Source organism: Suncus etruscus, chromosome 2 (assembly GCF_024139225.1).
Source record: "Suncus etruscus isolate mSunEtr1 chromosome 2, mSunEtr1.pri.cur, whole genome shotgun sequence".
NCBI lineage: Eukaryota > Metazoa > Chordata > Mammalia > Eulipotyphla > Soricidae > Suncus > Suncus etruscus.
The window spans coordinates 129,404,456-129,418,428 of record NC_064849.1 but is presented as its reverse complement, the minus strand read 5'-3'; the positions used below and the strand labels follow the sequence as shown (position 1 = coordinate 129,418,428).

Sequence of the window (13,973 nt, the reverse complement as noted above, 5' to 3'; positions counted from 1 at the left end):
TGCATGCAGCCAACCCTGGCTCAATCACTGCTAGGTATTGGCCCCTGGAACCCCTCCCCAGTATTTTTATTTGGAAGAATTTAACTCAGATTTTGAAAGAGGACAATAGCAGTCACTATTCAAAAATGTGTCCAAACAAGTGGAAGCAGAGATAAACAAATGGGACTATATTAAGCTGAGAAGCTTCTGCACCTCAAAGGAAATAATGACGAGGATACAAAGGCCACCCACAGAATAGGAGAAACTATTCACCCAATACCCATAAGATAAGGGGCTAATATCAAAGATATACAAGGTACTGACAGAACTTAACAAAAAAAAAAAAATCTAACACCATCAAAAAATGGGAAGAAATGAACAGACAATTTTTCAAAGAAGAAATACAAATGGCCAAAATGCTCTACATCACTAATCATCAGGGAGATGCAAATCAAAACAACGAGATACCATCTCATGCCACAGAGACTGGCACACATCACAAAGAGCAAGAACAATCAGTGCTGCTGGGATGTAAAGAGAAAGGAATTCTCATTCACTGCTGGTGAATGTCAGCCTTTATGTCAGCCTTTATAGAAAACAATATGGGGATTCCTCAAAAAAATGGAAATTGAGCTCCTATATTATCCAGCTACACCACTCTTAGGGATATACCCTAGGACCACAAAAACACAATACAAAAATGCCCTATGTTCATGGCAGCACTATTTACAATAGCCAGAATCTGGAAACAACCCAGATGCCCAACAGATGAGTGGCTAAAAAAACTGTGGTAAATATACACAATGGAATACTATGCAGCCGTCAGGAAAAATGAAGTCATGAAATTTTCCTATACATGGATGGATATGGAAACTATTATGCTGAGTGAAATAAGTCAGAGGGAGAGAGATAGAGACAGAATAATCTCATTCATCTGTGGGATTTAAGAAAAATAAAGGACATTATTGTAATAATGCCCAGAGACATAAAGATGAGGGCTGGAAGGACCGGCCCACTATATGAAGTTTACCACAAAAAGTGGTGAGTACATTTAGAGGAATAACTATACTAACAACTATCATAACAGTGGTAATGAGTGAGAAAAGTAGAATGCCTGTCTCAAATACAAGCAGGGGCTGGGGGATGATGGAGATGGGGAGCATTAGTGGTTAGCATTTTTATAACTAAAATCCAACTATACAAATATATTTGGAATAATGGTGCTTAAATAAAGATATTTAAAAAAGTGTTGTCTGTAGTCACTTCTCATTTCAAATAAACACATTTGAATTTAGAAAAATAAAATCATGATGCTTTTACAAACTGTAATGTGCCAAGTAGGTGCAGAAGCCCAAGAAGCCCAATGTTGCTGGGGCTACAAGACTGCAGAAACCCAAGGCTGCTAGGGCCTGGTGCTGCAAGGCTCACTGAGACCCTTGTGGCCCAGCTGCAGGTTGGGCCTCATGCCCACCCAGGGAAGACAATATATAGCAACCACCCATCCTGGGGGAGGGGAGAGAGAGAGAGAGAGAGAGAGAGAGAGAGAGAGAGAGAGAGAGAGAGAGAGAGAGAGAGAGAGAGAGAGCGACAGAGACAGAGACAGAGAGACAGAGACAGAGAGACAGAGACAGAGAGACAGAGAGACAGAGAGACAGAGACAGAGAGATGCAAAGCAGACAACAGTTTTCCAATGCTTAATCTCTGCCCACACCTCTGCAAGCCACTATCACTTGTCACTATCCCAGGTCTCCCTCAACAGTCCATGTTTCTCCTTTTATTCCCCTCCATGACAGGAGGCATGTCCATGGGTGTGTCCAGGTTCAACAGTCATTACAATGGAGGATATCCATGGGGAGTGTCCAAGTCCAACTGTCAAGTGGGGTAATCCAAAGGGTGTGTCCAGGTACAACCATCATAATTAGGTATTAATATATCTTAGTAATTAAATACAATTCTATTTATATTTTAGTAAATGTGATGTCAAAAGCAAGCACTAAAACATGATTCTATTTATAAATGGGTCTAGTTGGATTCTACTTCTGAGAAGATGAAGTAAACTACATTCTTCTAATTATAACAACTAAATCCCCTGAGCATTACAATAATACAAACTGGAGAAGACTGAAATGTGGAAAGAAGACAGACTGGTAAGAAACTGAGATCCTCTCAGAACACAATAGTTCCTTAGATGTTCTTTTTGCATCTTGTATCCAAGACTTGAACCTAAAGAAGGTAGTGACATACAAAATGTCTATATTTCCAGGGTGAAAGCTCCATGGAATATTACTCAGCAATACAAAGAAACTATTAACACTCAGCAACCTGGATAAGTGGAAAAAGCCAAACCATGATTCATCCAAGCTGACCATTCCCTCTGCTTGATACCTTTCTAGCCTTCTCTTGTCTCCATCTTCAGCCTCTTTTCTTTCTTCAAAGAGCCCAGTGATTGATTGCTTAGTGACAAAGAACTTTCCTTGTAGGCAAGAGATCCAGAGTTCTAGGGCTGAGACAATAGCATAACAGGTAGGATGTTTGCCTTGCACATGGTCAACTTAGGTTTGGTTCCTGGTATCCCAGATGGTGCCCTGAGCACTGCCAGGAATAATTTCTGAATGCAAAGCCAGGAATAACTCCTGAGCACTGCTGGGTGTGGCCCCAAAACAAAACAAACAAAAAGACTCCTAGTTCCATCTGAGCACCACTAACATAAAGCTGAATGCAATCCATGTGGTGCTGTTTGTAATTTCTGGAGCCACAGTAATCAAATATGAGACTTTTGGTCATACAACAGCAACAAAAGTTAAGGGAAGGGAAAATAGAAATAAAACAATACTAAGTAAACATATATTTTATTTCTATAGCACTTGTATATTTTTATATACATGCTCAAATGGACTTAAATAAAAAGAAGATAAATTAATCAGAATATTGGTTTAGATGTTTGCAGTAACAAGTAATATAAAGCCAAATCAAAATGGCTTAAATCATGAAGATTATTTTATATTTTTATCAAGATATGGGTAAATTGGACTAGAGAGATAGTACAGCAGATACGGTGGTGGCCTTGTACCTGACTAACCCATGTTTGATCCCCAGCATCCCATATGTTTCCCCAAGCCTGCCTGGAGTAAGTTCTGAGCACAGAGCCAGGAATAACCCCTTAGTTCACTGGGTGTGGCCCAAAAACTAAAAAATGAAAATAAAAGAATAAGGATGAGAATATGCTATGTGGTATTGTAATTATGTTTATGGAAAACCACTGTTGACAGTATCACAGAACCTCAAATAAAAAAGTTCTTATGGTTTAAGCTACTTTAAAACACTTCTAACAAAATACTTAGCTTTCAAAAAGTGTTAGCTACCGGAGAGATAGCATAGCAGTAGGGCGTTTGCCTTAGACACAGGACAATGGTTCGAATCCCGTTGTCCCATATGGTCCCCTGAGCCTGCCAGGGGCGATTTCTGAGCACAGAGCCAGGAATAACCCCTGAGTGCTGCTGGGTGTGACCCAAAATCCAAAAAGAAAGAAAGAAAAGAAATAGTACCTGGCAGACTCAAGGACCATATGAGATGCCGGAGAGATTAAACCAGAGTCTGACCCTGGTCGGCCACATGCAAGGCAAATGCCCTACCACTGTGCTATCGCTCCGGCCCCCAAGGTTCTGTTTTCAAAGCTACTAGGAAGAAAATTTTCAGTGTTTTATTGATTTGGATATACTGATTATTTTAGGTTATGGTAAATCAGTAAGACCAATAGGACATTAGAAAAGGCCCTATTCAAGCATACCTTTGAGAATTAGGCTGCTTTTGATTATATAAAGGGTTCTAGCTGGTGATGTAGCTGAGTGCTAGAGCACATGTATTAAACATAGATTTAATACTCAGGAACTGAAAAATAAAATTTATGGGGTCCTAAGATAAGAAAGTAACATTCCAGGGCCTGAGTGATAGCATGGAGGTAAGGGCATTTGCCTTGCATGCAATAGGTCGGTGGTTTGAATCTCGGCATTCCCCCCGAGCCTGCCAGGAAAGATTTCTGAGCATGAAGCCAGGAGTAACATTTGAGCTGCTGGGTGTGACCCAAAAACTACAAACAAAAACAAAAACAAAAACACAAAAACCTAAAAAAAACATAATATTTCATTTAGCATAAAGACATTTTTGAATTAGTGAATTAGGGGAATAATACTTCTACATATCAATGAATGACAATATTAGATCAAGTGATCCACCAAAATAAAGACATATATACGCAGATTTCACAGAATAGATTAGGAGAGCTTATTCTGTGGTGTTTGGGCCACCTAGCAAGCAACATGCTAAGTTATGAAAGTTCAATTACATATGATGATAGGAGTCAGAGCAATAGTACAGAGAGTAGGATGCTTGCTTTGCACATTCCCGACCTGGGTTTAATTCTCCACAACCTATATGGTCCTCCACGATCACTAGGAATGAACCCTGACCTCAAGGCCAAGAGTCTTAGCACCATTGCATGTGACTAAAGGAAAAAAATGATAGAACCCATTATTGTCCATAAATGTTACTGGTAACATTGTTACTCCAGCCAAATTTTTTTTTTTTTTTTGGTTTTTGGGCCACACCCGGTGACGCTCAGGGGTTACTCCTGGCTATGCGCTCAGAAGTCGCTCCTGGCTTGGGGGACCATATGGGACGCCGGGGGATCGAACCGCGGTCCGTCTCCTAGGCTAGCGCAGGTAAGGCAGGCACCTTACCTCGAGCGCCACCGCCCGGCCCCACTCCAGCCAAATTTTGTCTGTATTTTCTAGTCAGCCTGCATTCCTGTGAATTAAGAAAGATGTGTATGCTGGCATCAGATTCAATATAAAGTCACAAAAAACAACAACAACAAAATGCTGAAATTTCTCTTTCATTTAAACATAGGCTGTTCATAAAATGTCTGGATACTTTATAATATTCAGCAATGTAGACTCCACTCTCTTGTTCTTTTTCCACCTTTAATATGAAGCTGCTTCTTCATGGTACCATTTTACACCTACATTCCAGACGTTAGAAAGAAGAAAAAATAAGGAGTGGTGTACATATCCTCCCTTTAATAAAGCTGCATACATTTCATGTATTAGCTAGAACTGTACCACATATCACATACTAAGCATAGCTTCTAGACTTACCTCTGCTCCCAAATCAAAATACAAGTATTCCTCTCACTTTAATCCAAAGCCTACCTTCTTGGATCTGCCTTTCTTCAAAACATTCTCAAAAGTAACTCCTAGATTAAAATCCACATTGTGGCTATAAATCTCTACAAAACTGGTCCTTGCCTGCTTTCATTCTCATCCTCTACCTGTTCACTACCTGTTACATGGGATCTGACTACTGTCTCCCACACACATACTGAGATCATAATTGTATTAAGCTCTCCGCTCTTATTTTCTCTGGCAGATAGCTTTCAAAGCCAGAATACATTCATCCTGTAATCTTTTCATATCTCAAAATACCCCACTAGTTATTCCTTGACAACCTTATTAAGCCCCTGGTTTTTTAATCATGCTTAATTTTGTTGATTACATTTGGTGCTGTCTAAAATAAAAAATTTTATGGAGATTGTCCACCTCTTTCAATAAAATGTTGACTCTGTCAGACTGGGAAATTGTTTCTTACTAACAATGATATCTCAGCATTAAGAACAAGCATAACGTGCATACTCAATAGTTATTGAGTTGATGAATGAATGGGCTGGGCAACTAGCTTGGGGAAATAAATTATTAAGAGAATCTAATGCTTCCATGCTCACTACACAATTTTATTATTGTAACTTAGTTTCCTATATACATTTGATTATTGGAGAAAATATATATTTATGTTTAAATATTGGCTGACATTCTGACAGACATCTTATGAAAATCTTCCTGTGATTTGTCTTTAGGTTTCTTTTTTTTTGGGGGGTGGAGGTTCTGGGCCACACTCGGTGGTGCTCAGGGGTTACTCCTGGCTGTCTGCTCAGAAATAGCTCCTGGCAGGCACAGGGACCATATGGGACACCGGGATTCGAACCAACCACCTTTGGTCCTGGATCGGCTGCTTGCAAGGCAAACGCCGCTGTGCTATCTCTCCGGGCCCAAAGAAGATTTTTTTTTTTTGGTTAAGCGCTCAGAAATTGCCCCAGGCTTGGGGGGACCATAAGGGATAGAACTGAGGTCGTGATCTTTCCTTGGCCAGCGCTTGCAAAGCAGACATCTTACCTCTAGCGCCACCTCACCAGCTGTCTTTAGGTTTCTAATCTTCCAGGTAAATGCTTATCTGGCTGGGTACCTTGGGACAGCAGTGGGTACTCCCAACTTACACCATGAAAAACCTATTGAAACTTTACCAAAAGAAGGCCCTGTGTGAAGCTTTATCTAGAAGGACAAGTTTATTCCCCATACATCTCCAGACTTATTTTTATCTTCAATTTTCTAAAACCTTCTAGCAAATGACAAATATAAACGACTTATTATTTACTCTTCTATATAATACATCGTTAATTTTCATTTTCCTTTTTTAAGAGGTTGTAAATAGAGAGGCAAAAGGCAGAACTTTAGCTCCAAGTATATCTCAACTCAAATCCTGGATTTTTCCCCTTGGAGGTGTCAATGATTAAATCCATCTGTATTCACCTCCAAGGGTTGTTGAGAGAAGGAAGTGAGACTATGAAGATCACGGATTTATCACATATACTAGGCAAAGTAAGCACCCAGTAAATGCCAGCTGGAGGTATTACTGCTTGGAAGAAGTAATAATTTGTGCCAGAGAAATGGAAACTGATGCCAGTTCTACTATTTCAACAGCATGATGAAAATAGAGAATGCAAACTTTTTCCATTTCTTTTTTTTAATTATTTTATTTAAACACTGTGGTTTACAAGGTTGCTCATAATACAGGGTTTTGCTTTTTTTTTTTTGGTTTTTGGGCCACGCCCGGCGGTGCTCAGGGGTTACTCCTGGCTGTCTGCTCAGAAATAGCTCCTGGCAGGCACGGGGGACCATATGGGACACCGGGATTCGAACCAACCACCTTTGGTCCTGGATAGGCTGCTTACAAGGCAAACGCCGCTGTGCTATCTCTCCGGGCCCGGTTTTGCTTTTTTTTTTTTTCCAGTTACAAAGTTGTTCATGCTTGAGTTTCAGTCATATAGTGTACAACACAATCTTCACTAGTGGACATTTCCTGCCACCAATGTCCCCAGTTTCCCTTCTACCCTCCCTTTACCTGCCTCTGGGATAGGCATTTTTCTTTTTCTTTTTCTCTCTCTTCCTTTTTTTCCTCTCTTAGATAATGTGATTTGCAATAGTGTTACTAAAGGAGTATTATGCATATCACTTTATCTCCTTTCAGCACCCAGTTCTGCCCAGAGTGATCATTTATAACTATCATCATCGTAGCGGTACCTTCTCTGCTCTAAGTACACTCCCCCTCTATTTGTGGCAAGCTTCTTACCATGGACTGATCCTCCTGACCCTCATCTCTATTGTCTTTGGATATTATTCCTATACCATCTTTTTTATTTGGTCACACCCGGCAGTTCCCAGGGTTACTCCTGGCTCTACACTACACTCAGAAATCTCTCCTGGCAGGCTCGGGGATGCTGGGATTCGAACCACCATCCTCCTGCATGCAAGGCAAATACCCTACCTCCATGCTATCTCTCCGGTCCCTACCATACCATCTTTTTTTTTTAACATCACAAAAATGAATACAATCATTCTATTTCCCTTTGACTAATTTCGCTCAGCATAATATTTTTCATATACACCTATGTATAATTTTTTAGAACTTTATTTTTTTATAACAGCTGCATAATACTCTATTGTGTAGATATACCACAGTTTCTCTAGCCACTCATATGTTTTTGAGCACTTGGGATTGTTTTCAGATTCTGGCTATTGTGAATAGTGCTGTGATAAACATAGGGATACACTGGAATTTTCTGCATTGTGTTTTTGGGCTCCTAGAATATATTCCTAGGAATGGTATTGCTGAGTCATATGGAAGCTCAATTTCAATTTTTTTCTGAGGAATATCTATATTGTTTTCCAGAAAGGCTGGACCATTTGACATTCCCTCTCTTGTACCTACAGCATTGAACAAGAGTATTTTTCTTCCCACATCCATGCCAGCACTGGTTGTTCTTGTTCAGTGGGTAAGATTTTTGCCTTGAGTGAGTTTAGGAAAGTTGTATCTCAGGCATCTCAAATGATCCCTCCTGGGCACCACTAATAGTAATTCCTGAGTGCAGATTCAGAAGTAAGTCCTGAGTTTACACACTGATGGTGTGGTCTCAAATCTAAACAAACAAAAACATCCAAATTTCCTTTACTATCATTTTCAAAGGATTTCAGAAAAGAGAAGAAAAAGGATGTTTGACAGATTGAACCATAAATTTTATTTATTTATTTATTGATTTTTGGTTTTTGGGTTGCACCTGACAGCACTCAGGGGTTACTCCTGGTTCTGTGCTCAGAAATTACTCCTGGCAGGCATGGGGGACCATATGGGATGTCAGGATTTGAATATCATCGTCCTGAATCAACTGCATGCAAGGCAAATGCCCTACCTCTGTGCTATCTCTCTGGCCCCTGAACCATAAATTTTAAGATTACTCACTTTTAGAAAAAGTGGCTATTAGATGATATACTGGTATCATCTTAAGTTTTTAAAAGAATTTTAATACATTTAATTTTGAATCAGTAGATTAGCCACTAGGAATCAAATATTAAAAATAAATTTAGTTTCGAGGCCGAAGAGAATGCATGGAGGTAAGGCATTTGCCTTGCATGCAGAAGGATGGTGGTTCAAATCCTGGCATCCCAGATGGTCCCCTGAGCCTGCCAGGAGCAATTTCTGAGTGTAGAGCCAGGAGTAACCCCTGAGGGCTGCTGGGTGTGGCCCAAAAACCAAAAAAAAAAAAAAAAAGTAAATAAATAAATAAATTTAGTTTCAGTTCTATTGCTATTTTATGAGTACATACTATGATTTTAATAGTGCACAAGAAGAATTTCATAATATTAACCTAAATAAGCTATCATAATCTTTATGTTTGTATATGAACATTATAGACAAAATTATGTTATAAATAAACCATCAGCTATCACAGAACAAAGATATCCTTTTAAGGAGTTATATATATATATATATGATCTATTACAATATATATTAATTATGATTACAAGAATGATTGTAGTTCGGTTTCAATCATAAACAGAACACCTCCCTTCACCAGTGCAGCATTTCCACCACCAATGCCCCCCTAACTTCCCCACCTCTGCCTGTATTCAAAATAGGCATTATATAACATATTTTATTATTACCGGTACATTTTTTTTTTTTGGCTGAGAGGATAAAACTCAGGGACTCACACATGTAAATCAAGTTCTGTTTATCATTGAGTTCCCTCTCCAACTCCTAATTTATTGTTTTAAAAACACTGATTGTGGGCTAAAGAGATAGTATAGTGGACATGGTGCTAACATTGCACGTGGCTGAATCCCAGTATGATTCCCAGCACTACCTATGATCTCCCAAGCACTGCTAGGAGTGATTCCTTAGCACAGAGCCAGGAATAAACCCTAAGCACTGCTAACTAGGTGTGACCCCAAAATCACCAAAAGAAAAACATTGCCATAATAAAACATATATGGAGATTAAAAATTCAAAATGCCTATGTCATCTTCAAATTAATCATCTCTGGAAACACACATATGAGGGCAACAGGAATGCTCTTTTCTAGAATTTTTACTGCAAAATCTCTGGGATTACCACATCCACACATCCAGTGTATTGTACCAAACCTTGGGGTATAAAGATAGAGATGCCTTCACATTCCCTCTGAGCTCAGAAAAGAATTCCTCTTGTTCCCTCAGGACTCTAAGGTCTATATATGCCAACTGCTTTTATCCTCCTTCTCTTCCTCCACTACTTAAGTTCACTTTTTAACTGCTTCTCTCAGCTCTCTTTTTGTTAGTGTTCACTTCCCTTCCTTTAATAGTCACTCAATTGGCAATTTGTCAAAAGTCCCATTTTCTGATTCTGGTATGTTATGCTTTCCCTAGCACTCCTGCCAGGGACAATTAGCATTCCAACATGAGTGCTGTCTCTTCTCAAGTTGACCTGAAGTAAAAGCAATAATTTAGATTTGCTTTTCTCAAATAATGATTTGCCTTTCCCAGCCAGAGAAACAAAATGAGGGGGGTTAGCTCCCAAAAAGTGCTCGGGGGCTGCCAGGGCTATTCCTTCTAATACCTTGAGACATTATCATCATACTGCAAAAAGAACTGGAGTCAGCTGTACGCTAACATCTATACTACCTATTCAGCACCAGAGAAATGAATCTATTTAAATTTTGATTTTGGGGGGAGGTCACACAGAGAGGTGCTCAGGCGTTACTCCTGGCTTTGTGCTCAGGAATTACTCCTGGCAGGCTCAGGGTATCATATAGATTGGTGGGGATAAAACCTGGGTTAGCAGTGTTCAAGGCAAGTACTATATCTTCAGCTGTGGAGAGAAATGAATTTTAAGGACTGAAAGCTCAGTCTACTTTTAGAAGAATTTGGTTTTTGGTTTTTTGAGCCACACCCGGCAGTGCTCAGGGGTTACTCCTGGCTGTCTGCTCAGAAATAGCTCCTGGCAGGCACGGGGGACCATATGGGACACCGGGATTCGAACCAACCACCTTTGGTCCTGGATTGGCTGCTTGCAAGGCAAACACCACTGTGCTATCTCTCCGGGCCCTACTTTTAGAAGAATTTGTATTGCTTAAGGGAAAACTTAGGTTTGGTCCCTCAGGACTAAGCAGAAGGAAAGCTTTCTAATCTAATCTGAATACAATATTTCTTTTTTCTTTTTTTTTTTTTCTTTTGGTCTTTGGGCCACACCCAGTCACACTCAGGGGTTACTTCTGGCTATGGGCTTAGAAATAGCTCCTGGCCAGGGGACCATATGGAGACTCCGGGGATCAAACCTAGTTTGTCCTGGGTCAGTGCGTGCAAGGCAAACGCCCTGCCGCTGTGCTATAACTCCAGCCCAGAATCCAATATTTTTGAAGAATGCATATTCACATAAATTAGACAAAAAAAAAATAAAGGCACCAGGAGCCTTTATTATGAAGAATACATAAGCTGCCAACTGGGGGATGAGGGGAAGCAAAACAAAAAAAAATGTCAATAGAAGTTGTGAACAGCTATTATTTTATATCTTTGGATGTTCCTGCCATTCCATTAACTTTCTTCTTAAAATATAATTATAAAGGACAAGTTCACTTTATTTTATAAAATTTTATCTGTTCGGGGCCACATCTGGTATTGATTCTGTGCTTGGGGTTGTCCCAACTTTTTAATCTATGCTGGTTATTCATTTTTTCCATATAATTTGTCTTCCTTTCTTGGAATAATGTTCCACTATATGGTATGCATAATTATATTGTTATAAAAAGATAGTATTGGAAATCAGATTGCTGAGAAGGCAAGATTACATCACATTGCTATTTTGATAATTTTGCATTTTACATATATTTTAATACAGTATATTTCAATTGTTGGTTCAAAGGATTATTTTCTATAAAATGTCAGACTGATTTATTGTTTATTTTTCACTTTAAGATTTGAGTTGTGGGGGCTAGAGCAATAGCATAGAGAGTCGAGCATTTTACATGCATGTAGCCAACCCAGGTTCAATCCTCTGCATCCCATAAGGTTTCCCTAAACACCACTAGGAGTAAATCCTGAGTACAGAGTCAGGAGTAACCCCTGAGCACTGTCAGATGTTCCAGCCCCACCCTCAAAGAGATCTGAGTTAATAAAATTAAAGCCCCTCTTACAAATGCAGCCACCAATTATGCATTATTATATATACAATGTATTATATATTCAATATATTGATATATTATATACACCATGTTATAATATAATATTATATATATATTGGTTTTTGCATCACATTCGGCAGCGCTCAGGGGTTACTTCTAGCTATATGCTCAGAAATCGCTCCTGGCAGGCTCAGGGGACCATATAGAATGCCGGGATTCAAACCACCGACCTTCTGCATGCAAGGCAAATGCCTTACCTCCATGCTATCTCTCCGACCCCATATATTGATATATTATATACAACAATTATATATTATATATTTTATGTATATAGTTTGTTGAACCATTTTTATAGATAGCTCAATGTCAATACATAGATCCATATCATTTTATAGGACACTATAGACTGAACACTATAGACACAACAGAATAATGAAGAAAAAGACTCAGGAATGACAAAATCTAGGTAAGAATATCTCAGACAAGTCAATATGGGCTGGGAAAGTACACCTTTTAGTTGTTAAGCAAATTAAAATCTTTTCATTAAAAGAAAGAGGTAATGTGAACAATGTTATTCAAGTCACAGTAATAGATAGGGCTATGAGAGAAACAATCATCCCTGATAGTGGATGAAAGATGAAAAGATAAAAATTTCAACTTACTTGGATAGAAGTTGTATTACTTTAGATTTGAGGAGAGGGGAGAACTGGAAGGCAAAACCAGATTATATCTTCTAAGGCAAAATGAACTTAATGGGGCTATTTCTCAAAGATGAGTTGAAAAGCCTATTTTAGGCATGTAAGTACAGATTATTTAAACACTCGCACCCCCAAATACCATACCTCTTGCCTTGTGCACCATCTTTCCCATGGAGAACACAGCGGACTGGTACACCCATAGAAAATTTTATTGTCTACTTCAAGCATTAGGGACCAGTTCTCCATCTTCTTTCCTACCTCAAAACCTAATTCTTGTAGATAGGACTCATGGCATCAGCTGGCTGAGACCCCAGCTTGGTGATAAACTGACCAAAAACAAGGATCACAAAGCAGTAGAACTTCTCCTCCATGGCTTCAGGCAGAGGAGGAAACAAAGAGGGAGGAGGGCTTCCTACAATGAACAGAGGGTCTGGGCAGATATTCCCACAGCAGAATATTCCTCAAATCGTTGGTTCATTGTATTAAGTTGCAAGAGATGATCTGAAGCTTGTTTGTTTGTGTATTTACTTGGTTTTTAGTTTTTAGGCCACACCCAGTGATGCTCAGGGATTACTCCTGGCTCTGTGCCCAGAAATTGCTCCTGGCTTGGGGGATCATATGGGACACCAGGGGATTGAACCATCCATCTTGGGTCAGCCGTGTGCAAGACAAACATCCTACCACTGCTCCAGCCCTGATCTGAAGGTTAGACACAAATATCCCAGTAAGGTCTCCCAATTCTTACCACAGGCTGTGTTCTTTACACTGACTGTATAGAAAGAGGAGGTACAGTAAAAGCACCCCATATACACCTCAACCCAGGCCCTTTGCCTGGTCTGTATTGTGAATTGGAGGACAAAAAAAAAACCAATAAAAAAAACTCCAACAAATATCCCAGTAAGTTAAAATCAGATTTTGGTCAGAGAGAGAGCAGAATTTGGAGTTTCACCAAGGTCCATTTTATGGCCTTAGTTTATTAATATTAATTTTATAAATTTTCTCTAATAAATGATTAATTTAAAATTGCTGCTGGAAGGTTTAGATAAATCTATTGCAGTCCCTCCATTTTAAATGGAAGAATTTAAGAAGATAAATAACTTGACCTAGGCCACATGGTAAATGAATGAAGGCTTCTGGGCTGGAATCCAAGTGTTCCTTGTTATCGAGTTAAGTTATCTTGATATTATTATTTACCTACAAATGGTTAAAATTTTGTTCAAGAAGTGTAAAGATGAGCATACAAGGTATGAAACATAAACAGATGTCTATATAATTCCCTTTCTTACTGTGTTTAGAGGCAGCCAGGTTGGAAAGTAGTTCAGAACTACAGCTCAGAAACAGAGAACCATCCATTCCATTCTGTGTCTTCTGCACAGACATGACTTGCTGATAAATTTGCAGAAAAAGCCAGAAGTTATGAAGCAGTTTTAAATTCTCACAGTTCTTAGCTGTCCTACTAGGTCCAGATAGATCAC

The 13,973-nt window shown here is 39.2% G+C and overlaps 1 non-coding gene across 1 annotated transcript; it reads left to right on the top strand.

The window, feature by feature from the left end:
• Nucleotides 1-13,226: 13,226 nt before the first annotated feature.
• Nucleotides 13,227-13,359, top strand: LOC126002528 (small nucleolar RNA SNORA51). The gene has a single exon (XR_007493218.1). It is a non-coding gene; the product is annotated as a small nucleolar RNA SNORA51 (small nucleolar RNA).
• Nucleotides 13,360-13,973: the final 614 nt, after the last annotated feature.